Consider the following 26,144-nt stretch of genomic DNA (forward strand, 5'->3'; position numbering starts at 1 on the left):
ACATCAGAAAGTAAGAAGCTGGCTGTGGAATCCCACATTGGCAACATAAGAAGAGAGGCTGTGATGGGAGTGGACTGAGCTGCTGGAGTTTAGTAGACAAGCCTGTATGTCTTCCACGGTCCTCCTGGATACTCTAGAATGGAGCCAGCCTAAAGCTGCCTTGAAAACCCAAGTGGGGGCCAGAGGTGTACCAAAAGAGGAAAGGAAATGAGGGGGACTCACAAGAGGTCAGCAGAATATTTATCACTGATGTAAGTAGATGGGGCAGTACATTGCACGGGGCCACTTAATTGCATGACCCCAAGGAAGCCAATCACATCACAGCCTATGGCATTAACAGTACACCAAACTTTGTAGCCTTAAGCATAAGTCCTCAAAGTGCATATGATAAACATTTCTCTGAAATGCATCCTCTCTTAATACTTAAAGACATCCTTCCATGTTAAAAGGTATAGAACAAACTATTTCTTTTTACAAGTTGCCTAATATCCTATAGTGTAGACATGCCATAGTATATTTAATTACTCCTCTTGTGAGGGACAATTTTGCTGCTACAAACAATATTGCAAGAAGCATTCTTCTACATGCAGCTTTTCCATCCTATCTCAATTCATACTCAAAAATAAATTTTGGACAGGTAAAGACAAACATATAAATAAATAAACTGAAATAAAAAAATAGAAAATACTAGAAAAAAATATATAATATGCATTTATACTTTGGGGCATGGATGTTATTTATATAAATGACACAAAACCATCCAAAGAATAGTTTAATTTCATAGAACTCCTATATAGATAAACATAATACAAATTTAAAAGACAAATAGACTTGAAGCTAATGTTTGTGATGCATGTTACTGACTAATGGCCAAAATGCATTATATTTAAATAGCTCCTATAAACTGATTTTTTTAAATGAATAATTCAATAGAAAATTGAGCAAAGAAGATGAATTGGTAATTTACAAAGGAAGAAATACAAATGAAAACAAGACATTTGGGCTCACGAGTGAATAAAGAAATGCAAGTTAAAACAACAATAAGGGGGACTTCTGGGAAGATGGTGGAATAAGGAGAGGCAGAACTCACTCCTCCACCAAAAACACCTAAAGAACAGGCAGAAACTATCCAAAGCAGTGGGTCTGGGGCTCAGGAGACCAGGGAAGCACCATTGCAACGCACAAGGAAAGGGCGGATGAAGAAACAGAGAAACTGTGATGGAGAAACTGCAGTGAGTGACTGAATTTGGCTGCAGCTCCCAGCACCCATCCTCCAGCCCAGAGGTCTGCAGCTTCAGGTCAGCATGGTTCTTGCCCGGCTGGCAGCTACACACTGAGAGACACGGGGAAGCCATACTTCTGGTAAAAGAGGAGGATGCGGCACAGTCCTGATCCAACTGTTGGCCAGTGAAGTTGACCCTCTGGGTCCCACAGCCTTGATGCTTTCCAGGCAGGAGCCTGGGGTACCTGCAGCGCCATTGTTCCCACACACAGAGAAACTGCAGTGAGTGACTGAACTCCACCGTGGCTCCTGGTGCCCATCCTCCACCTCCACGGCAAGCAGCTTTGTGTCAGCCTGGTACTTGCCTGGCTGGCTGCTGTGGGTCTAGAAGAGAGAGGAAGGCCCTCCCCTTGGGAAAAGAGGGGGACATGACACAGTACTGACCCAACTGTTGGCTGGTGAAGTTGACCCTCTGGGTCTCGCAGCCTTGACCCTTTTTAGGCAGGAGCCTGGGACAGCTGCAGTGAGTGACTAAACTCTGCTGTGGCTCCCAGTACATATCACCCACCCTCAAGATCAACATCTTCTGGTTGGCTCAGATCCTGCTTGGTTAGCTACTGTGGACTGGGAAAGCTGAGAAAGCCCTTCCACCTGGGAACAGTGGGGGACATGGCAGAGTTCTGATCCAACTGTTGGTTAGCTAAATTGGACCATGGGGTCCCAAAGCCTTGGTCCTTTCTGGTCAGAAGACCACAGCACTTCAGTACCATGATTTCCACCCCACTCTGGAACAACTAATCAAAGATATTCAAACAAATCTCCTAAATATATTCAATAAGATGGCTAAAGAGATAAAGGATATTAAGAAGATAGTAAGAGAGCATGAAGTATTTGAAAGAATACATAAAAAAATAACAGACCTTATGGAAATGAAAGACACTGTAGATGAAATAAAGAAGGGAAAATGGCCAGGATGAATATTTGAAGAAATAATGGCTGAAATTTTCCCAAACATTATATAAGACATAAATATGCAAATTGAAGGATCACAACATACTCCAAACAGAATAAACCCTAATAGACCCATTCCAAGACACATACTAATCAGACTGTCAAATGCCAAAGAGGAGAGAATCCTGAGAGCAGCAAGAGAAAAGTGATTTACCAAATATAAGGGAAGCCACATAAGGCTAAGTGCTGACTTCTAAATAGACACCATGGAGGCAAGAAGGCAGTGGTATGATATACTTAAGACACTGAAAGAGAAAAATTGTCAGCAAAGAATTCTTTATCCAGCAAAGTTGTCCTTCAAAAATAAGGGAGAGTTTGGGGCCTGACGGGATTGTGGCGGTCCCGTCTCCCAACTAGAAAGCCACCGCTGCCTCCAGATGCTCTCAAGATGGCGACCTCTCTGGGTTCCAGCACCTATAACAGGCAGAACTGGGAGGATGCGGACTTCCCCACACTGTGCCAGACGTGTCTTGGAGAAACCCATATATCTGAATGACCAAAGAACAGTACGGGATGGAATGCAAGATCTGCACCAGGCCATTCACAGTGTTTCGCTGGTGTCCTGGGGTTCACATGCGTTTCAAGAAGACCGAAGTATGCCAATCCTGCAGCAAGTTGAAGAATGTCTGCCAGACCTGCCTCTTGGACCTAGAATATGGCCTGCCCATCCAGGTTCGTGATGCGGGATTATCTTTTAAGGATGACATGCCAAAGTCAGATGTCAACAAAAAGTACTACACACAGAATATGGAGAGGAATTTCTAACTCCGATGGAACACAACCAGTCAGTACACTGGGGAAAGCCACATCCATCAGTGACATGCTGCTCAAACTGTCCCGGACCACACCCTGCTATAAAGAGAATCAACCCACATTTGCTCCTTCTGGGTGAAAGGAGAATGTAAGAGAGGGGAGGAGTGTCCATATAGACATGAGAAACCTACAGATCCAGATGACCCCCTTGCTGAACAGAATATCAAAGACCGATATTATGGAATCAATGAGCCTGTGGCAGATAAGCTTCTAAAGTGGGATTCAACAATGCCTCGTCTGGACCCACCAGAGGACAAGGCCATCACCACTCTATATGTTCGTGGTCTGGGAGATACTATTACTGAGACAGATTTAAGAAATCATTTCTACCAGTTTGGAGCGATTCAGACAATAACTGTTGTACAGAGACAGCAATGTGCTTTCATCCAGTTTGCCACAAGGTAAGCTGCAGAAGTGGCTGCTGAAAAATCCTTTAATAAATTGACTGTTAATGGTCGCAGGCTCAATGTGGAATGGGGAAGATCCCAAGCAGCCAGAGGAAAAGAAAAAGAGAAGGATGGAACCACAGACTCTGGAATCATGCTAGAGCCTGTTCCAGGGCTGCCAGGAGCTCTGCCTCCTCCTCCTGCGGCAGCAAAAGAAACCTCTGCCAACTACTTCAACCTACTCCCAAGTGGTCCTCCAGCCATGGTGAACATTGCCCTGCCACCACCCCCTGGTATTGCTCTGCCCCCACCCCCAGGTTTTGGACCACACATGTTCCACCCAATGGGACCACCCCCTCCCCTTAAGAGGGTTCCAGGACCAATCCACTATCCCTCTCAGGACCCTCAGAGGATGGGAGCTCATGCTGGGAAACACAGCAGCCCCTAGCACATTATCACCATGCTTGGGTTCTACGGAAGAAAGGGTGCATAAAAAATGCCAGTAAATGGATCTTGGAATAAATATATTTTTTCTTCCTTTTTAGTTTTCATGGTAGGTGAAAGTGTTCTGATGTGGGCAGTCCGAGAACTACAGCCATGCTTTCCTACATGTATTCAAAGGACTGATGGATCTCAAATAAGCTGCCATTAACACATCTGGTTACTACTCTTCACATTACTAATAAAATCTAATGCCTGCTCCCCTTTCCTATATGTGGGACAAGTGACTGGATGAGTTGGAATGTTCAACAGAGTTACCATCCCAATTATATGTTTATTTTTTATCTTTATTTTGGAAAAAAATTGACCTGCGATAAAAAAAAAATCTTTTGACTATTTTTATGTCCATTTGGATATTTTCCTTTTTATCATCTAAAAAAAAAGATTACTAATTCTAATCATTGTAGTGGCGTGAGTGTGACTGAACTCTTCTGAAGTCACACCCTTGGAAAGACAAATAGAAACCAGCATCCAGCACGGTCCAGATCTTTTTTTTTCCCTCTTCTTTTTCTCATTTCTTATGAAGGAATCTGGTTGATAGTTTTACTTCTCTATACCACCAAAAAGACAAAAAAAAAAAATTTACTTTTTATTTCTATCAATCAGATGGAAACACAAATTCCATAGAGCTGTATATCATTGTAGAAACCCGGTGTCTGGAATGAAATTATTATTATTTTTTTTTTTTTTTTTACAAAATTCAGATGCATTTTAATAAGTCATATTATTCTAATAACAAGCTGTATTTGTTAAGAAACAAAGACATAATACTGGTGTTCACAGTAGAAATCTCTGGGACATAGTAGTGTATCTACTATCTAATTTACATTTTATATGTGGCAATCACAAATAAAAAGCCCAGTCACACAAAATTCCTATTACGTAGGACATACATGAATATAACATCTAAATATCCCTATAGGTTCTAGGATGTAGTCTTTATTGTCATCCTTATGATTATTTACACACTTAAAAAACCTTTGTATTCTATTATGAACATGTCTACCATTAGCTATTATTTTAAAGAACTTCCTGTAAAACACTTTAACAAACTGAAACAAAAAGCATTGGAGGGTGTTTAAATGGAAGACTTGTGATTTACAGCCAGAACTTTTATCTCCAGCATTCACCTTCGTATGTCTTCAGCCTATCAAAAAAAGGGGGGGGGGGGTGCAGGGGGGGGAAAGTTTAAAAATATTCACAGATAAACAGAAGCTGAGAGGGTTTGTTAACAAGAGACATGCCCTACAAGAAATACTAAAGGGAGTTCTGCCAGCTGAAAAAAAAAAAAGACAGGAGAGAGAGGCTTGGAAGAGAGTATGGAAATAAAGATTATCAGTAAGGGTAACCAAAAGGATAAAAAGAGAGAAAAAATATATCTGACAAATAAAGGATGAAGTGGTCTAAGTAAGGATAGCTTTTACAGTAATAACATTGAATGTTAATGAATTAAACTTCCCAATCAAAAGACACAGACTGGCAGAATGGACAAAAAAATATGATCCCTCTATATGTTGTTTAAGACGCTCATTTTTTTTTTAAGACCCAAAGATATAAATAGGTTGAAAGTGAAAGGAAGGAAAAAGATATTCCACCCAGGCAGTAACCAAAAAAAGCTGGAGTAAAATAGTGAAGGGGAAATGATAATCCAATAACAGATAAGTTATGGAGGGTAAACTTAATGTTCTGGGAATGCTCAGGAACGACTATGGTTATTAATTTCTGAGGTGTATGGTAGGAACAAGTTCACAGAAATGAAGTTATTTTAGATTATTTGGTTTTCTTATTCCTTAAGTGGGTTATAGTCTTTATTTTCTTGTGGTAGGGTAGGAACAAGTTGGTAGCAATGTAGTTATTTTAGGTTATTTGTTTTCTCTTATTCCTTTGTTTTAGTTTTGTTTGAAATGTTGTTTTTTATTGTTTGTTTTTTTAATTTTTTGATAAATTTAAAAAAAAATGAATGAGTCTGAAAAAAAAGTAAATGAACAATGGGGGGAGGAGGGGAGTGGAATGTCTTGGATGTTCATTTTTATTCTAATTTTTATTTTATTTTTTGGAGTAATGAAAATGTTCAAAGATTGATTGTGGTGATCAATGCACAACTATGAACAACTGATTGTACACTCTGAAGGTTGTATGTTATATGAATATATCTCAGTAAAATTTCATTAAAACAAAAGCTGGGGTAGCAACACTAATATCAGACAAAATAGACTTTAACCGCAAAAATATCATAAGAGACAGAGGACACTATGTATTAATAAAAGGAGCAATTCACCAAGAAGAAGTAACAATTATAAATATTTATGTGCCTAATCAAGGTGCACCAAAGTACATGAGGCAAACATTGGAAAAACTGAAGAGAGTAATAGGCTTCTCTACAATAATAATGGGAGACTTGAACACACCACTCCTCTCAATAGACAGAATATCTAAAGAGTATCAATAAGGAAACAGAGAGCCTAAGTAATATGATACATGAACTAGACCTAACAGACATATATAAAACAGTACCCCTGAAAACACAAGAATATACATTCTTCTTAAGTGCTCATGGAACATTCTCCAGGACAGACCACATTGGGGGCACAAAACAGATCTTAATAAATTTAAAATAAGTGAAATTATACAAAGCACTTTCTCTGATCATAATGGAATGAAGCTGAAATCCAATAACAGAGAACTGGTGTTCTGGTTTGCTAATGCTGCCATTGTGCAAAATACCAGAAATTCATTGTCTTTTATAAAGGGAATTCATTAGGTTACAAATAACCTAACTTCTAAGGCCATAAAAGTGTCCAAACAAGGCATCAACAAGAGGATACCTTCACTGAAGGAAGGCCAATGGTGCTCAGAACACCTCTGTCAGCTGGGAAAGCACATGGCTGGCATCTGCTGGTCCTTTGCTCCTGGGTTGCATTTTCCAAAATGTCTCTGGGCTTCTATCTCTCTTAGTTTTCTCTCTACTCTCCTGTGCATCTTTGCTTGTTCTCTCAGGGCATTTCTCTCTAAGCATCTGTGGGTCTTCTCTTAGCTTCTCTGGGGCAAACTGTGGTCTTTGTCTCTTAGCTTAGCACCTCCAAATGTCTTTCTGTCTGTATCTCCAAATGTCTCCAACTGTGGAGGTCTGGGTGGGCTCTCAGCTCTCTTACAGACTCCAGTGATCTAATTAAGACCCACCCAGAATGGGCAGGGTCATGCCTCCAGGGAAATGATCTAATCAAGAGGCCTCACCTAGAGTTGGGTGGGTCACATCTTTATGGAAACAACCTAATCAAAAGGTACCACCCTAATCAAAAGACTAAGTCTGCCCTGACAAGATTTCATTAAAGAACATGGCTTTTGTGGGGGACATAAATAGATTCAAACCAGCACAACTGGAAAATTCACAAATATATGGAGTTGAACAATACACGCTTAAATAATCAGTTGGGTCAAAGAAGAAACTGCAAGAGAAATAAATAAATATCTCAAGATGAATGCAAATGAGGACACAACTTATAGAAACTTATGGGATGCAGTGAAGGCAGTGCTGAGAGGGAAATATAGCCCTTAATGCCTACATAAAAAAAAGAAGGAAAGAGCAAAAATCAAAGACTTAATTGAACATCTGGAGAAACTAGAGAAAGAACAGCAAACTAATCCCAAAGCAAACAGAAGAAAAGAAATGACAAAGATCAGAGTGTAAATACATGAAACGGAGAAGAAAAAAACAATAGAGATAATCAATGAAATCAAAACTTGGTTCTTTGAGAAGACATAAAATCGATAAACCCTTAGCTAGGCTGACAAAGACAAAAAGGGAGAAAATTCAAATAAATCAAGTCAGAAATGAGAGGAGGGTCTTTACCACTGACCCCAAAGTATTAAAAATGAACATAAGAGGATACTGTGAACAACTGAATGCCAACAAATTAGACAACTTAGATGAAATGGGCAATTTCCTAGAAACACATGAACAACCTACACTGACTCAAAAAGAAATAAAAGACCTCAACAAACTAATCACAGGTAAAGAGATTGAATCAGTCATTAAAAACCTCCCAAAACAAAGAAAATTCCATGACCAGATAGCGTCACGGCCTAATTTTACCAAGCATTCCAAGAAGAATTAATACCAATTCTGCTCAAACACTTCCAAAAAATTGAAATAGAGGGAACACTACCTAACTCATTCTATGAAGCCAATATCACCCTAATACCAAAGCCTGATAAAGATACTAAAAGAAAACTACAGACCAGTCTCTATAATGAATATAGATACAAAAATCCTCAACAAAATCTTGTAAATTGAATCCAACAGCCCATTAAAAGAATTATACACTATGACCAAGTAGTTTTCATCCCAGGTATGAAAGCGTGGTTCAACATAAGAAGATCAATTAATGTAATTTACTATTTTAACAGATAAAGAGGGGAAAGTGCAGAAAAGGGGTTTGACAAAATCCAGCACCCTTTCTTGATAAAAACACTTTGAAAGATAGGACCAGAAGTAAACTTCTTCAAAATGATAAAGGGTATATTTGAAAAACCTACAGCTAACATCCTACTCTACAGTGAGAGACTGAAAGGTTTCCCTCTAAGATCAGGAACAAGACAAGGATGTTCACTGTCACCACTGTTATTCAACATAGTGCTAGAAGTTCTAGCTAGAGCAATTAGTCAAGAAAAAGAAATAAAAGGCATCCAAATCAGAAAGGAAGAAGTAAAACTTTCACTACTTGCAGATGACATGACCCTATATTTAGAAAGCCTTCAAAAAAACTATGGCAAAGCTACTAGAGCTAATAAATAAGGTCAGCAAAGTGGCAGGATGGATTCAAGATCAACACACAAAAATCAACAGTTGATTTTTTAGTAATCAAGAAAAAATTCCATTCACAATAACAACTAAAAGAATCGATATCTATGAAAAAAAATTAACCAAGGATATTGTGGTACTTTGAAGCTGTTATGTACCCCAGAAAAAGCCATGTTCTTTTAATCCATTACTGTGGGTATAGATCTATTGTAGATGGGGCATTTTGATTAGGTAGTTTCAATAGAGATGTTACCCGCCCATTCAAGGTGGAAATTAATCCCCTTACTGGAGTCCTCAATAAGAGGATAAAATATATACAGAAGTCAAGAGATGAAATTAAGAGAAGCTCACAGAGAAAAGTTCCAGAGAAGCCAAGACAGGACCCACAGAAAATAGAGGAAGCCACTGAAGCCAGAAGCTAGAAACAATGAAACCTGAGACATCACCAGCAGACATCATTATGTGCCTTGCTACCTGACAGAGGAACCCAGGATTCATAACCTGTCTTCAGAGAAGGTATCACCCTGTTGATGCCTGAATTGGGAAATTTTCATGGACTTAGAACTGTAAATTTGTAAGCTAATAAGTCCCCATTGTTAAATGCAAGTCCATTTCTGGTATATTGCATTCCGTCAGTTTTAGCAAACCAAAACAGATTTTGGTAACAGAAGAGTGGGGTGCTGAGATGCAAATACCAAAAATGCTGGAATGGGTTAACAAATGGGTAAGGGGAAGATTCTGGATGAATTGTGAGGTGCTTGATAGAAAAGGCCTAGATTGCTTTGAAGAGACTCTTGATAGAAGAAATACGGATGCTAAGGTACTTCCGATGAGGTCTAAAACAGAAATGATGAATGTGTCATTGCAAATTGGAAGAAACGCAACTCTTGTTTTAAAATGGCAGAGAATTTGACAAAATTGAGTCCTGTTGTCAGATGGTGTATAGGTTTCGATGTATTATGTCCACCAAAATGCAATTATCTTTGATGCAGTCTTGTGTGGGCAGGAAACGGATTGGTATTGATTGGGTTGGAGACTTTTGATTGGATGTTTCCGTGGAGATGTGATCACTCAACCATGGGAGAGATCTTTCATTGGATAATTTCCATGGAGGTGTGGCCCCACCATTCAGCCTGGGCCTTGATTAGTTTCCTGGAACACTATATAAGCTCAGACAGAAGCAGCGAGCTTGCTAACAGCCAAGAGTGACACTTTGAAGAATGCACAGAAGCTGAGAGAGTAGCTGCAGATGAGAGACAGTTTTGAAGATGGCCACTGAAAGCAGACTTTTGCTCCCAAGAAGCTAAGAGAGGAAAAATGCCCCAAGAGCAACTAAGAGTGACATTTTTGAGGAATTGCAGCCTAGAGAGGAATGTCCTGGGAGAAAGCCATTTTGAAACCAGAACTCTGGAGCAGACGCCAGCCATGTGACTTCCCAGCTGACAGAGGTTTTCCAGATGCCATTGGCCATCCTCCAGTGAAGGTACCCAATTGTTGATGGACACTTTATGGCCTTAAGACTGTAACTGTGTGTGCCAGTTTGAATGTATTGTGTCCCCCAGATGCCATTATCTTTGATGTAGTCTTGTGGGGCAGACATTTTGGTGCTGATTAGATTTGCTTGGAATGTGCCCCACCCAGCTGTGGGTGATGACTCTGATGAGATATTCGCATGGAGGCATGGCCCCACCCATTCAGGGTGGGCCTTGATCAGTGGAGCCATATAAATGAGCTGACTCAAAGAGAAGGAACTCAGTGCAGCTGTGAGTGATGTTTTGAAGAGGAGCAAGCTTGCTAGAGAGGAATGTCCTGGGAGAAAGCCATTTTGAAACCAGAACTTTGGAGCAGACGCCAGCCACATGCCTTCCCAGCTAACAGAGGTTTTCTGGATGCCATTGGCCATCCTCCAGTGAAGGTACCCAATTACTGATGGACACTTTATGGCCTTAAGAGTGTAACTGTGTAGCCAAATAAACCCCGTTTTTATAAAAGCCAATCCATCTCTGGTGTTTTGCATTCTGCAGCATTAGCAAACTAGAACACTGTGTAACCAAATAAGCCCCCCTTTTTTAAAGCCAATCCATTTCTGGTATTTTGCATCTGGTGGCATTAGCAAACTGGAACAGATGGAAAGCAGAATTTGAAATTGATGAACTTGGATTTTTAGTTGAAGCAATTTCTAAATTAAATGTGGAAACTGTGGCCCAGCCTTCTTCTTGCAGCTTATAGTAAAATGCAAGAGGAAAGGGATAAGCTGAGAACTGAACTCTTGGATACAAAGAAACCAGAAGTTGATAGTTTGGAAAATTCTGAGCTTCTGGAAAGTGAGTCCCTAGAGAATAGTGCCCCATGTGAGGATTTAACTGAACATGGAACCAGTCAGCTATGTGAGTCAGGATTGGAAATGCAATTATGCAGAAAGGATTTGTGGAAGATCCTCTTGTTTGATGGTTGGGACACCTGTATGCTCATGCAAAACCAACAAGTTAGTGGCAAGATCTGTATGAATGGAACCACTGACAGTCTAGACTAAACAGGGAAAGAAAAGGGACAGATTGAAGGAAAAATGACTTCAAAGGCAGAATCATGGAAGCTGAAGTCTGGAGCAAAGACACCTTGGGCGAAGAGAGCAGACCACCCATGTAGAACGGGTGTGTTTGCCCTGGAGCTTGCAATGGGTGGGCCTTCTACCTCACTGTTCAGGAACAGTGCTGCCACCCCAGGCTTCAAAGAGGATGGAGCATATTCCCCAGGAATTGAGGAAAGTCTGGCCATCACCCCACTATTCTGAGGGGGTTGACCTTGGGCCGGGCAGATGGCAGAGAGTCCAGCTGCCACACCAATGCTTGAGGAGGGTGGAGCCAAGAGCATGGCAGTCTCCCCATTGCCTGGAGCTGTTGGAGCCCTCACCCCAGTGTTTGGAGAGAGCAGGACCACTGCCTAAGCTCTTAGAAAGGGTAGAGCTTCCACTCTATCAGGCCCAAAGGACAAAACATCATTCTACAGATGACTTTCAGACCTGGAAATCTAATGAAATATGTCCTGCAGGTTTTTTGAACTGTGTGGGTCCAGTGACCCCTTTTTTTCCTTTCGATTTCTCTCTATGGAAATGGGAATGTCCAGTCTATGACTGTTCCTCTTTTGTATTTTGGAAACAGATAACTTGTTCTACATTTCTCAGGTCCACAGCCAGAGGGGAGCTTTTCCCAGCACAGACCATACCTGTAACTGATCTTGATGGGACTTTTGTACTTAATAATGTTACTGAATTGATTTAAGACTTTTTGTGATGTGATGGAGTGAATGTATTTTGCATATGGAAAGAACATGTCTTTTGGGGGTCCAGAAGGTAGAGTGTGGTAGTTTGAAGCTATGTACCCCAGAAAAGTCCATGTTCTTTTAATCCATTCCTGTGGGTATAGACCTAGTGTGGGTGGGAACTTTTGATTTTGAGATGTGATCCAGCCCATTCAAGGTTGGTCTTAATCCTTTACTGGAGTCCTTTATAAGAGGATAAAAGACATATAGAAAAAGCCCAGAGAGCTCAGAAATGTCCCAGAGAAGCTGAGAAACAAGGACATACCCACAGAAGCTAAGAGAGGAAGACACTGAATTCAGAAGCTGAAAGCAATAAAACCCAGGAGAGAAGGACCAGCAGATGTCACCATGTGCATTGTTATCTGACAGAGGAAGCTAAGCTCACTAGTAACCAGCCTTCAGAGAAGGTATTGTCCTTTTGATGCCTTATTTGGGACATTTTCATAGCCTAAGAACTGTAAATTTGTAAGCTAATAAATCCCCTTTGTTAAAAGCCAGTCTATTTCTACTATATTCATTTTGTCAGCTTTAGCAAACCAAAACAGATGCAAAGGACCTGCACAGAAAATGTGAAAAGAAATCAAAGACCACCTAAATAAATGGAAAGATATTCTGTGTTCATGTTGTTAAGATGTCAGTTCTGCCCAAATTGATCTACTGATTCAATGCAATACCAATCAAAATTCCAATAGCCTACTTTGCTGAAATGGAAAAGCTAATTATCAAATTTATTTGGAAAGGAAAGGGGCCTCAAATGGCCAAAAACATCTTGAAATAAAAGAATGAAGTGGGAGGACTCACCCTTCCTGACTTTAAAGCATATTATAAAGCCACAGTGGTCAAAACAGCATGGTATTGGCATAAAGATAGACATATTGATCAATGGAATCTAATTGAAAGTTCAGAAATAGACCTTCAGATCTATGGTCAATTGATTTTTTTATTGAGATTGTTCACATATCATACAATTATTCAAAGATCCAAAGTGTACAATCAATTGCCCATGGTACCATCATAGAGCTGTGCATCCATCACCACAATTATTTTTTTTTAATTTTTAGAACATTTTCATTACTCCAGAAAAGAAATACAAACACACAAAAATGGTCAAGTGATTTTTGATAAGGCTCCCAAGTCCACTCAATTGGTACAGTTTCTCTTCAGTAAATGGTGCTGGGAGATCTAGATATCCAATCCAAAAGAATGAAAGAGGACCCTTATTTCCCTCCCTATACAAAAATTAACTGAAAATGATCAAAAACCTCAATATAAGAGACAGTACCATAAAACTCCTAGAAGAAAATGTAGGGAAACAACTTCAAGATCTAGTGATAGGTGGTAATTTCATAGACCTTACACCCAAAGCACAAGCAGTGAAAGAAAAAAAAAATGGGACCTTATCAAAATTGAATACTTCTGTGCTTCAAAGGACTTTGTCAAAAGGGTGAAAAGGCAGCAGACTCAATGGGAGAAAATATTTGGAAACCACATATCCAATAAGGGTTTGATATCCAGATTATACAAAGAAATCTTACAACTCAACAATCAAAAGACAAACAACCCAATTTAAAAAATGGGCAAAAGGTTTGGAAAATATTTTTCCAAAGAGGAAATACAAATGATTAAAAAGCACATGAAAAGATGCTCATTTTCACTAGCTATTAGGAAACTGGAAATCAAAATCACAATGAGTCGTCATTTCACACCTATTAGAAAGGCCACGATTAAACAAACAGAAAACTACAAGTGTTGGAGAAGATGTAGAGAAATAGGAACACTTACTCACTGCTGATGGGAATGCAAAATTGTACAGCCACTGTGGAAGATGGTTTGGTGGTTCCTCAGTAAACTAAATATAGAGTTGCCCTATGATCCAACAATCCTGCTACTTGGTATATCCCCAGAAGAACTGAAAGCAGGGACATGAACAGATATTTGTACAATCATAGCAGCATTATTCACATTGCCAAAAGATAGAAGCAACCCAAGTGTCTATCAACCAATGGATGGATAAACAAAATGCGGTATATACATACAATGGAATATTATTCTGCAGTAAGGAATGAACTCCTGAAGCATGAGATAACATGGATGAGCCTTAAGGACATTATCTTGAGTGAAATAAGTCAGACACAAAAAGAAAAATATTATATTATATCACTAACATGAATTAATTATATTATATAAACTCATAGACATAGAATCTACAATACAGGTTACCAGAAGATAGAATGAGGCTGGAGAATGGGGAGCAGTTGCTTAAGATGTGCAGAATTTTTTTTTTTTTGGCCAGTTGATTTTTTTTTAATTCAGTTTTACTGAGATATATTCACATACCATACTATCATCCATGGTGTACAATCAACTGTTCACAGTACCATCTTATAGTTGCACGTTCATCACCCCAATCTATTTTTGAACATTTTCCTTACACCAGAAAGAATCAGAATCAGAATAGAAAATAAGAATAAAAAAAGAATACCCAAATCACCCCCCCCATCCCACCCTATTTTTCATTTAGGTTTTGTCCCCATTTTTCTACTCATCCATCCACACACTGGATAAAGGGAATGCAATCCACAGGGTTTTCACAATCACACTGTCACCCCTTGTAATCTACATTGTTATACAGTCATCTTCAAGAGTCAAGGCTACTGGATTGGAGTTTAGTAGTTTCAGGTACTTACTTCTAGCTATTCCAACATATTAAAATCTAAAAAGTGTTATCTATGTAAGTGCATAAGAATGTCCACCAGAGTGACTTCTCAACTCCATTTGAAATCTCTCAGCCACTGAAGCTTTATTTCATTTCATTTTGCATCCCCCCTTTTGGTCAAGAAGACGTTCTCAATCCCACAATGCTGGGTCCAGATTCAACCCCAGGAGTCATATCCTGTGTTGCCAGGGAGTTTTATACCCCTGGGAGTCAGGTCCCACATAGTGGGGAGGGCAGTGAGATCACCTGCCAAGGTGGCTTAGCTAGAGAGAGAGCGCCACATCTGAGCAACAAAGAGGCACTCAGGGGGAGACTCTTAGGCACAATTATAAGCAGGTTTAGCCTCTCCTTGCAGCAACAAGCTTCAAAGGGGCCAGCCCCAAGACAGAGGGCTCAGCAAGATGTACAGAATTTTTAACTAGGTTGAATTTAAATGAGTGGAAATGGACAGAGGTGATGGTAGCACATTATTTTGAGTATAATTAATAGTGCTGAATTGTGTATGACTGTGGCTGATGGGGAAAGTTTAGAGTCATACATATCACCAGAAGGAAAGTCGGAGGTTAAAACTTGAGACTGTGTAATTCAGTAAATCTTGTGGTGGATGATGACTGTGATTAACAGTTCAAATACAAAAAAAAAAATTTTTCCATGAACTAGAACAAATATGAAACAATTACAAGCTGTTAATAATAGAGTGGTATATGGAGGGCAAAATGTACCTACTGCAAAGTATGGACTATATTTAACAGTAACATTTTAATATTCTTTCATCAGCACTAACGAATGTACCACACAAATGCTAGGGATCAATAATGGTGGGGATAAAGGGTATGGGATGCTTTGGTGCTTTGGGTTTTCTTGTTTTTTGGTTTTTTTTTGAATAATGAAAATGTTCTATAATCAATTGTGGTGATGAATACACTGTGAGCCATTGATTGTATATTTTGGATGGACTGTATGGTGTGTGAATATATCTCAATAAAATTACATTAAAAAGGAAAAAACAACAATAAAATATATATTTTCAAACCTTAAAAGTATTAATAACATTTATTGTTGGTGAGAATTTGGAAAAATAAGCACTCCCATGCTTGCTGGGGTGGGGAAAGCATTAGTACAATTTTTACAGGACAATTTAGCAGTATCCACCAAGAAATTTATTTAACAACCCAGCAATTTCAGTCATAGGAATCTATCTACCAGAAATACACCTACCTATACACAGTAATACACAAACACACTTACATGCACAGGATATTTACTGGAGCATTCTTTGCAGAAGCAAAAAACAACAACAACAAAAAACAAATGGAATGACCCAAATCTCCATTAAGAAGACAATATTATGGTGTACTCTGCAGCTATTAAAATGAATGGTATAGGTCTGTATGCTTTAACTTGGACAAATTCCCACAATATCTTTTTATCGGGGAAAAAAGGTATAAAAATGTTGCTTGAATCCATTGATTCAAGAAAATATCCCATTATTTGTTTATTGTATAATTGTAGAAAAATTCTAGAAGATTATACTCCAAAGTTATTGCTGTAGGAGAGGGATGCTGGATGGGGAAACAGAGATCTGTTCTTTTCTATTTCACACACTCTGTTCTTTTATATTTGTTATAAGCATATATACTTTTAAGATTTAAAAAAATAATAAATATGTTTAAGAAGGTGAGGAGTGATCTGGTTTTGTGTCTGAATCCTGCATTCCTGCTGGTGAATGAAAAGGAAGCCAGGAGAGGGAAGCCTTGATTTGCAGTTTTTGTTGATTTTCATGATGTTAATATTTAAAGCATGTTCAGTTTCAAGTGGCTCACAAAATTCCTGGATATTTAACATAATAGGTGCTCATTAAATCAATTTTTAAAATCAGGTGTTGAACAGAACTGAACTGCCATGGTCCCAAATAAATAAGCAAATAAAGCCAGAACTTCTGCTCTGGTAGAATGGAAACATCCCCGCTGGCCAGGGCTGCCTGGGCCCAGCTTGTTCATAGCACATCCATCTCTCTCTCCAGCTCACTGCTGAGTGTTCACAGTTCAAGGCTTCACAGGTTGGTGTGGTCGCATTAAAGTTTGCAAGGTCAATACTTAACCAACACCCTTAGAGATGCTTCATCCCTTAGAAGTAGGTCAGATGGTGGAAGGAAAGTCTGAACAAGGGTTCCTTGTTCATTTCAAGCCCAGGCTGCCTCCAAGCAACTGAATTCTGCAGATGGTGAACAGAGGGAGAAAATGTGGATGAACTTCCAGCCTTTACAAAAATATATCTCCAGATGGCCAGACATAAGAGCTGTAGCATAGCCCTGTTTCCAAGTGCCACTCTACATACAGGAATTAGCAAGTGTTCCAACTCAAAGACCAAAGAACACACCAGGAATGGAAGTGGGCATGGGTTTAACTAGGACTTACGAGAAATGATGGTCTCACAGTTGTGGCGGGCAGTGGAAAGTGAACCATTCAAAAGAGAGGGAGGAGTGTGTGGTGTGGGGAGCCTTATAAAGGTTTGTGACAATGGAGTTTCTTGTGAGATTTCATTACAACAAGTTCTCGTGAGATTTGGTTACTAACAGTGAACAAGGGAGGGAAATTTTAATGCTTTCCCCCCTACAAGGGGAGGGGCCTGTTGCCTGGTCAGTAGGTGGCTGCAGCATCTCATAATGAATGAGGGGGCCTCACACAAGGTGCCTGGCAATTCACCCAACTAAGAAACAGGAAGATCGCCTGCCCCCAAGTTGCTCACAGTCTAATGGCACAAATGCACAAGAAACAGAGCCATATTGTAGGTAAATGTTCTGAATGGTCTGGCCCACCCCAAGTATTTGTGGGCCCATAAAACCTGCCTCTTTTCCTTTCTGCCCCAGATCCCTTCTACATGCCTGTGGACACCCAACCAATATGTCCAAACTATCCATCACCACTTCCCCAACAGCACCCCGGACAAGCAATTGCCCTTTGGCCATCCTTCAGGGCCAGGGGTACACACCAGCCAAACCATCCACCTTCGGTAGAAGGAATCTGGGGAAATACCTTCTGCAGGCACATGGAAGTAGGCTCCGGCTATTTGGGCTGGGAATTTCAAGTTTCTCAGATACTCAGAGCATGTTTTATAAGCAGAGGCAGAACTCCTCACCCATGGCAAAGAGCACGCCCATGGAGGGCCTGAGAAGAATCCTCAAAAGTAATGGGCAGGAGCCCCAGTTGCCTGGGAAGTGCTGGTAATGGGAATAGTAAACAGGTTTAGAGGAGCATCTTACCCTCTCTTGGCCATTAAGGGCAGACTTCCTGGAGGTGAAGAGCCTAGAATAAAATTTAGCCAATCAGATGGTAGGGGACTCCAGGCAGAGAAACCAAGTGTGAAAAGACCTTAATTGCTGAGAATTACAAGAGTTGAAACCAGATCATTCATGAAAGGCTGCGCCCTTTTGCTTCCCAAATCAGAGAGATGCTGCTGCTTTTTGCCGTCAAATCCTAAGAACAGAGATCGGCAATTTAGTTGGTTCCACTTACAGAAGAGTGATTGTGAGTTCTCCTAAACAGCTGGATGGAGTCCAAACTGAACCATGTGACATGCTGACCAGCGGTTTAACAGAAGCTCCTTCTTTCATCCTAACCTGTCTCAAACTCTTTCTCTCCTCCTCCCACTCCCTCCACAGTTCACTACTCTCTCAGGAGACCAGCAGATGGAAAAGGAATTAATGCCAAGGTGTTAATTGGGGTAATGAGTTAGCAGATAATTCATATGCATTTTTATGAGGCACTTTAAGGCCTCAATTTAACTTGAAAGCCCGATTAAGGAGGGAATTTTAAGACCCTAAGGAGGCGCCTTGGAAAGATAGGGAAGGTCTTACAGGGTCCCTAAGGGAGGGTCCTGCACCTCCTGGTCATATTTCAATACCTGCAGATCAGGGGTTGGCAAACTTTTTGTAAGGGGCCAGAGAGCAAATATTTTAAGTTTTGTCGGCCTTATGGTCTCAGCCGCAACTACTCAACTGTGCTTTTATACCTCGAAAGCACCATAGACAATATGTGATTGAAGAGGGGAAAGAGTGAATGAGCAGGTCCGTGTTCAGATAAAACTTTATTTACCAAAACAGAGGACAGTCCAGATTTGGCCCACAGGCAATAAGTAGTATGCCCACACCTACTTTAGATTTTAACCTGTTTTCCTTTCCTTTTCCCATTATGTCTAGGAAACAGCCTTGCTTCTCAGGTGAAGTTTTATAAATATTTCTTGAAATTCAGCCAAGGGGAATCACCATTGATTGATATAATTGACCTCAGTGAGTCCATTACTTGTGGTCAGATGGGACCTATCATGATACCTTGATATCATAAATCCAAGTTATGCTGTCTGTTTTTGAAGGGCAATTAAATATATTGCTTCACACTTAAGTCCTCATTCCTAACCTTATTGATTGGAGGGAATATAGCATAGGTTAGTGGTTAGGAAAGCTCATGGTATCCAGAGTCAGACTACCAGGGTTGTGCTAGTCAGAATAAGCTAATTATGCCACAGGAACAAAGTAACCCCCAAATCTTCTTGCTGATGTTATATATCCAAAACTGCCATCAGGGGGTGGCTCTGCTCCACACAGTTATGCAGGGACCCAGGCGAGGCTCCACCATATGGAACAATTCTAGGCCTTGCAGTAGAAGAGAGAATGTGTGTGCTCTTCTTTGCTTCAGCCCAGAAAGAACATTCATTACTTCTGCTTACAGCCCATTGGCCATAGGTAGCAACACAGCTGCAGCCTGACTCTAAGGGATTCTGGGAGATGTCAGAAAGCAGATGGAATATTTGATGAGCACCACACCTGTCTCTGCCATTACTTTGTGTCTCTGCCATTACTTTGTGTCTCTGCCACTTCGTAGCTATATGACCTTGGACAAAGGTTTCCAAGGTAATTTCCTCCGTTGTAAAGCAGCAGTAATAATAGCCTCTGCCTCAAGTATTGTGGTCATAAGAATTGATAATATAATGGTTCTAAATCACAGTGGCAGGCACATAGTAAGCATTCAGTAAGAGCCGGCCATTACTTTTATTACTACCATTACTTGATTGTGAGAAAAATGCTTTATCTCTCTGGGGTTAAATTCTGTCATCTGCAAATCAGGAGTGCCAATAATACTGTTTAGGGTTGCTGTTAGATTAAATGGCACAATACATAAAAAGATTCTAGCACTGTGCCTAGCATATAATAAGTGCTTAATAAAAGTTATTTCCCCTTACTGAATGAAATCATGAATTAATACTCCTTATAGTTCTGCTTATTTGTGGGTCTGATGGTTAAGATTGTGATTATGATTTCCTCCCTACCCAAGAAATAAAACACTGGCTCAAAAGTTTCTCCTTCCCTACATTGGCTTGATGAATATGCATCTATCTTCTCTCCTGGATTGTAAATACCTTGAGAAAAGGTATTTTATTTACTTTTGCTTCTACCTACCCCCCCCCCCCGCCCCCGCCCCTGTTCTGGTTTCCTAATGCTGCCTTTTCACAAAACACCAAGCCTCCATGGAAATTATCTAATCAGAGTTATCACCACAGTTGGGTGGGTCGAATCTCCATGGAAACACTCAATCAAAGAATTACAATTTAATGAACACTAATACATCTGCCCACACAAAATTGCATCAAAGATAATGTAATTTTGGGGGACATAATACATCCAAACCAGCACATTCCACCCCCGGACCACAAAATGACATGATCTTTCCGTATACAAAATACATTCATCACATCACAATATCACAAAAACTTAAATCATTCCAGTAAAAATAGGTAAGTACAAGATCCCATCAGAATCAGTTTCAGGCGTGGTCTGTCCTAAGGCATAATTCCCCTCTAGCTGTGGACCTGTGAAACTTAGAACAAGTTATGTACTGCCAATATACAAAGGAAGGACAGTCATAGGATAAACATTTCAATTGCCATAAGGAGAAACTGAAAGGAAAACAGGGTTCACAGGACCAAAACAGTTCCTAAAACCCAAAGGACAAACTCCTTTAGATTTCAAAGTCTGAAAGTCATTTATAGAACTTCATTTTATCCTTGGGGCTTGAGAGAGTAGGAGTCCCACACCTTCCAAAGGCTTATGCAGCAGCCCTTTTCTCAACAAATGCTAGGGTGAGTGTTCCAACTTATCCGCACATTGGGGACACCACCTTCTTGGCCCCACCCTCTGCAAACATCGGGGCAGCACCCAGATTTTCTTCCATCTCCGGGGCACATGCCCAACCCCTTCAGAACAGTGGGGTGGCAGCTGGAGTACATTCCCAATTCCCCGGGAATGTACTCCACCCTCTCTGAGGCCTGGGATGGCAACACTCTTCCTGAGCATCGAGGAGGAACGCCTACCCTTGACCTCTGGTGCAAACTCACTCTTTCCATGTGCGTGGGCTGCTCTGTTCTCCCTGCCCAAGACTTCTTGACTCCAGACCTCAATCTCCACGGCTCTGTCTTTGAAGAAATATTTCCTTCAATTTTTCCCTTCTCCACTACAGACTGGCAGTGTCTCCATCTAAATAGGTCTTGCAAAAATCTTGTTAGCTTGCATGAAGTACACCGGGGTCAAAAACGTCAGACAACAGGAGTTTCCACAAATCCTTTCTGGATAACTCTATCTCCAATCTTGGCTTGTACTGAAATGGTGGTCAGGTTCCAGGTTTGGTTAAACCCTCATGTTTGGCTGTAGCTTCTGGTCTTCCACCCCTGGAAGCCTGGAGTTTTCCAAACCATCAGTTTCTGGTTTCTTTGAGCCCAAGAGTTTAGTTCTAAGTTTATCTCTGTACTCTCACATTTTACTATAAGCTGCAAGGAGAAGCCATGCTATATCCACAAACTTTAGTTCTGAAATCTCATCAGCCAAGTATCCCAGCTTGTGGATATCAAATTCTTTCTTCCATCTGACACCAGGATTCAATTTTGCCAAATTCTCTGCCACTTTAAAACAAGAATCACCTTTCTTCCAGTTCGCGAGAACACATTCATCATTTCCGCTCAAGGCCTCATCACAAGTATCTTTAGAATCCATATTTCCATAAACAGTCACTTCAAAGCAGTCTAGGCCTTTTCCATTAAGTTCCTCACAGTTCTTCCAGAGTCTTCCCCTTATCCATTTTTTTTTTTAAATATCAGAAATGTTATTTAATCAACTGCATGTAGATGAAGCAATAATGCCATGTAAGAACACGAATTGTACAAATATTAGATCTTTTAGGTATATTGGTTTATTGTTTTTTTTTTTATTGAATTCAGTTTTATTGAAATACATTCACACACCATACAATCATCCATGATATACAATCCACTGTCCACAGTATGATAACATAGTTATGCGTTCATCACCACAATCTATCTCTGAACATTTTCCTTACATCGGAAAGAGCCACAACAAGAATAAAAAATAAAAGTGAAAAAAGAACACCCATATCATCCCCCCATCCCACCCCATTTGTTCTTTAGTTTTTATCCCCATTTTTCTACTGATCCATACACTAGATAAAGGGGTGTGATCCACAAGGTCTTCACAATCACACTGTCACCCCTTGTAATCTACATTATTATATAATTGTCTTCAGGAGTCCAGACTGCTGGGTTGGAGTTTAGTAGTTTCGGGTATTTACTTCTAGCTATTCCAATACATTAAAACCTAAGAGGTGTTATCTATATAGTGCATAAGAATGTCCACCAGAGTGACCTCTTGACTCCATTTGAAATCTCTCAGCCACTGAAACTATTTCGTCTCATTTTGCATCCCCCTTTTGGTCAAGAAGATACTCTCAGTCCCATGATGCTGGGTCCACATTCATCCCCGGGAGTCATACTCTGCATTGCCAGGGAGATTTACAACCCTGGGAGTCGGGTTCCACGTAGAGGGGAGGGCAGTGAGTTCACCTGTCGAGATGGCTCAGTTAGAGAGAGAGAGGGCCACATCTGAGCAACAAAGAGGTACTCATGGGGAGACCCTTAGGCACAACTACATGCAAGTTTAGACTCTCCTTTGCGGTAACAAGCTTCATAAGGGCAAGTCCCATGATCGAGGGCTCAGCACATCAAACTGCCAGTCCCAGTTTGTGACAACATCAACACCAGTCCAGGTGAGGATGTCCAACACATCCACACCTTCCTCCAGATCCTTAGGGCTGGGGAGGGGGAGGCTGTAAATATATTTTTTATTATCTGCCCAAATTACTCTGGGATGTGTCACTATTTCACTCCAGCCTATACTAACCTACCATATCTCACTTCCTATTCAAAGTTCCATGCAATTGTGGTGTTTGAACAAATCTACTGTAGAGTTGTACCGTTTAGAAAATTTAGATCCTATACCAAATAGATATCTCTTCCCTTGGTCTCACATGGAAGTTGAAGTTTTAAAACACAATCAGTTTCAACCATTACCCTTTGGCTTGGCTTGCCCTGGTCTTAACCAGACCTGCTTCATTCATATCACTAATTGAAGTCTGGGATCTTTTTCAGGATTTTTTTTTTTTTTTTTTTTTGACAGTGGCTGTATGCACTAATACTGACATTCACATGTGCAGCGCTCTAGCTCTGAGTTTCAGGTGTCTCAGAGATATGCATTGTTCCAGAGACCAATCAGGTTATACGCTAGGGGATCAGCATCTCAAAGTTTAGAGATAGGCAGTACAATTCAGGGATAGAGTTAACTGCTGTAAGAGCTTACAATCTAGGGACTATTACAATTATTGTGTCCACGTTAGGCTATGTTCTAAGATTCAATTCTGAGTTTACACATTGTAGTTAGTCCATATTGGTGAGGCATCATCCCTCTCACCATGTTTTCTCCAACACTTTTACTCCTATATATATTTTTTCCTACAATTTTAGAGTTATATTCACATACCATACATTTATCCACAGTGTACAATCAGTTGTTCATGGTATCATCATAAAGTTGTACATTTATCACCACAATCAGCACTTGAACATACTGATTACTACAAGAAAAATTGTTTTTCTTTAGCAATAAGAAAAAAATGATAAAAAGAAAAATAACATGTCATACAATACAATATACTAGTAAGGACAGCAAATAACACCACTACCAAGAATCCCATATTCCTCTGCTGTATCTCCCTCATATACATTTAGCATTGGCATATTGCCTTTGTTACATTTAATGGAGGTATATTACAATGTTACTGTTGACCATAGACTCCAGTTTGCTTTGATTATGTTTTTTCCTGAATACCATCCCCTTTTCAACTCTCTACATGGTTGACATTCATTTGCTTTCCCACAGGCAAAAACATTGTTATATTTGTATATTTAGTAACAGTCATTGGCCACTCCAGTTTTTGCCACGTTATACAGTCCCAGTCTTTATCATCTATCTTTACCTCTGGTGTCATACATTCTCCTATCCCACCTCTTTCAGCTTTACTCACAGACATCTTTGTTCAGTGTACTTACAATACTGTGCTACCATCACACAGTATTATGCTATCTATTTCCGGATCTATGCAATCAATCCCAAACATTCTGTAGTCCTTCAGCATCAAATGGCTGGTCTCTGCCCTCTTTCTATTTCCTGGTCGCCTGTGTTGTCAGCTTTTAACTCCCAAAGTTTGGTCATTAATATCTGTTCATATTAGTGAGCCCATACAGAATCTGTCCTTTTGTTTCTGGCTAACTTCACTCAACATAATGTCCTCAAGGTTCATCCACATTATTACATGATCCATGTCTTTGTTCTGTCTTACAGCTGCATAATATTCCATCATGTATATATACCACAGTTTGTTTATCCACTCGCCCTTTGATGGACATTTGGGCTGTTTCCATCTCTTGGCAATTGTGAATAATGCTGCAATAAACATCAGTTTACAAATGTCTGTTTGTGTCTTAAGTTTCAGTTCCTCTGAGTATATACCTAGCAATGGAATAGCTGGGTCATATGGCAAATGTATATTTAGCTTCCTGAGGAACCTCCATACTGTCTTCCAGAGTGGTTGCACCATTCTACATTCCCACCAACAAAGAATAAGTGTGCCTCTTTCTCCACATCCTCTCCAGCACTTGTCATTTTCTGTTTTTTGAATAATGGCCATTCTGGTAGGTGTGAGATGATATCTCATTGTGGTTTTGATTTGCATTTCCTTAATAGCCAGTGAAGTTGAGCATTTTTTCATATGCTTTTGAGCCATTTGTATTTCCTCTTCAGAAAAATGTCTGTTCATGTCTTTTGCCCATTTTTTAATTGGATTGTTTGTCTTTCTGTTATTGAGATGCAGGATTCCTTTATATATTTGGGATATTAAACCCTTATCTGATATGTGGTTTCCAAATATCATCTCCCATTGTGTAGGTTGCCTTTTTACTTTTCTGACAAAGTCCTTTGATGTACAAAAGTGTTTAATTTTGAGGAGATCCCATTTGTCTATTTGTTCTTTGGTTGCTCACGCCTTGGGTGTGAGGTCTAAGAAACCACCTCCTATCACAAGATCTTTAAGATATTGCCCTACATTTTCTTCTAAGAGTTTTATGGTCTTGGTGCTAATGTTTAGGTCTTTTATCCACTTTGAGTTAATTTTGGTATAAGGTGTGAGATGGACATCCTCTTTCATTCTTTTGGAAATGGATATCCAGTTCTCCAAACACCATTTATTGAACAGGCTGCTCTTTCCCAGTTGCTTCGGCATCACGGCCTTATCAAAGATCAGTTGTCCGTAGATGCGAGGGTCCACTTCTGAACACTCAATTCGATTCCATTGATCAGTATATCTGTCTTTATGCCAGTACCATGCTGTTTTGAGCACTGTAGCTTTGTAATATGCTTCAAAGGTAGTGTGAGACCTCCCACTTTATTCCTCTTTCTCAAGATATTTTTGGCTATTCGGGGCACCTTACCCTTCCAAATAAATTTAGTTATTGATTTTTCTATTTCTGTAAAGTAAGTTGTTGGGATTTGAATTGGTATTGCATTGAATCTGTAAATCAGTTTAGGTAAAACTGCCATCTTAACTATATTTAGTCTTCCAATCCATGAACATGGTATGTTCTTCCATTTTTTTAGGCCTTGTTCAATTTCTTGTAGCAGTTTCTTATACTTTTCTATGTAAAGGTCTTTTGTGTCCTTGGTTAAGTTTATTCCTAAATACTTGATTCTTTTGGTTGCTATTGTAAATGGGATTTTTTTTCTTGATTTCCTCCTCTTGTTGCACATTACTTGTGTATAGGAACACTACAGATTTTTGCATGTTGATCTTGTAGCCTGCTACTTTGCTGTATTCATTGACTAGTTCTAGTAGCTTTGCTGTAGATTTTTCTGGATTTCCTACATACAGAATCATGTCATCTGCAAATAGTGAAAGTTTTACTTCTTCCTCTCCAATTTGGATG

The 26,144-nt window shown here is 39.9% G+C and overlaps 1 pseudogene; it reads left to right on the forward strand.

Annotated features, from left to right (window-relative positions):
• Positions 1 to 2,621: 2,621 nt before the first annotated feature.
• On the forward strand, positions 2,622 to 3,911 carry LOC119527952 (annotated as a pseudogene).
• The last annotated feature ends 22,233 nt before the right edge of the window (positions 3,912 to 26,144 follow it).

This window comes from Choloepus didactylus, chromosome 1 (genome assembly GCF_015220235.1).
Source record: "Choloepus didactylus isolate mChoDid1 chromosome 1, mChoDid1.pri, whole genome shotgun sequence".
Classification (NCBI taxonomy): domain Eukaryota; kingdom Metazoa; phylum Chordata; class Mammalia; order Pilosa; family Megalonychidae; genus Choloepus; species Choloepus didactylus.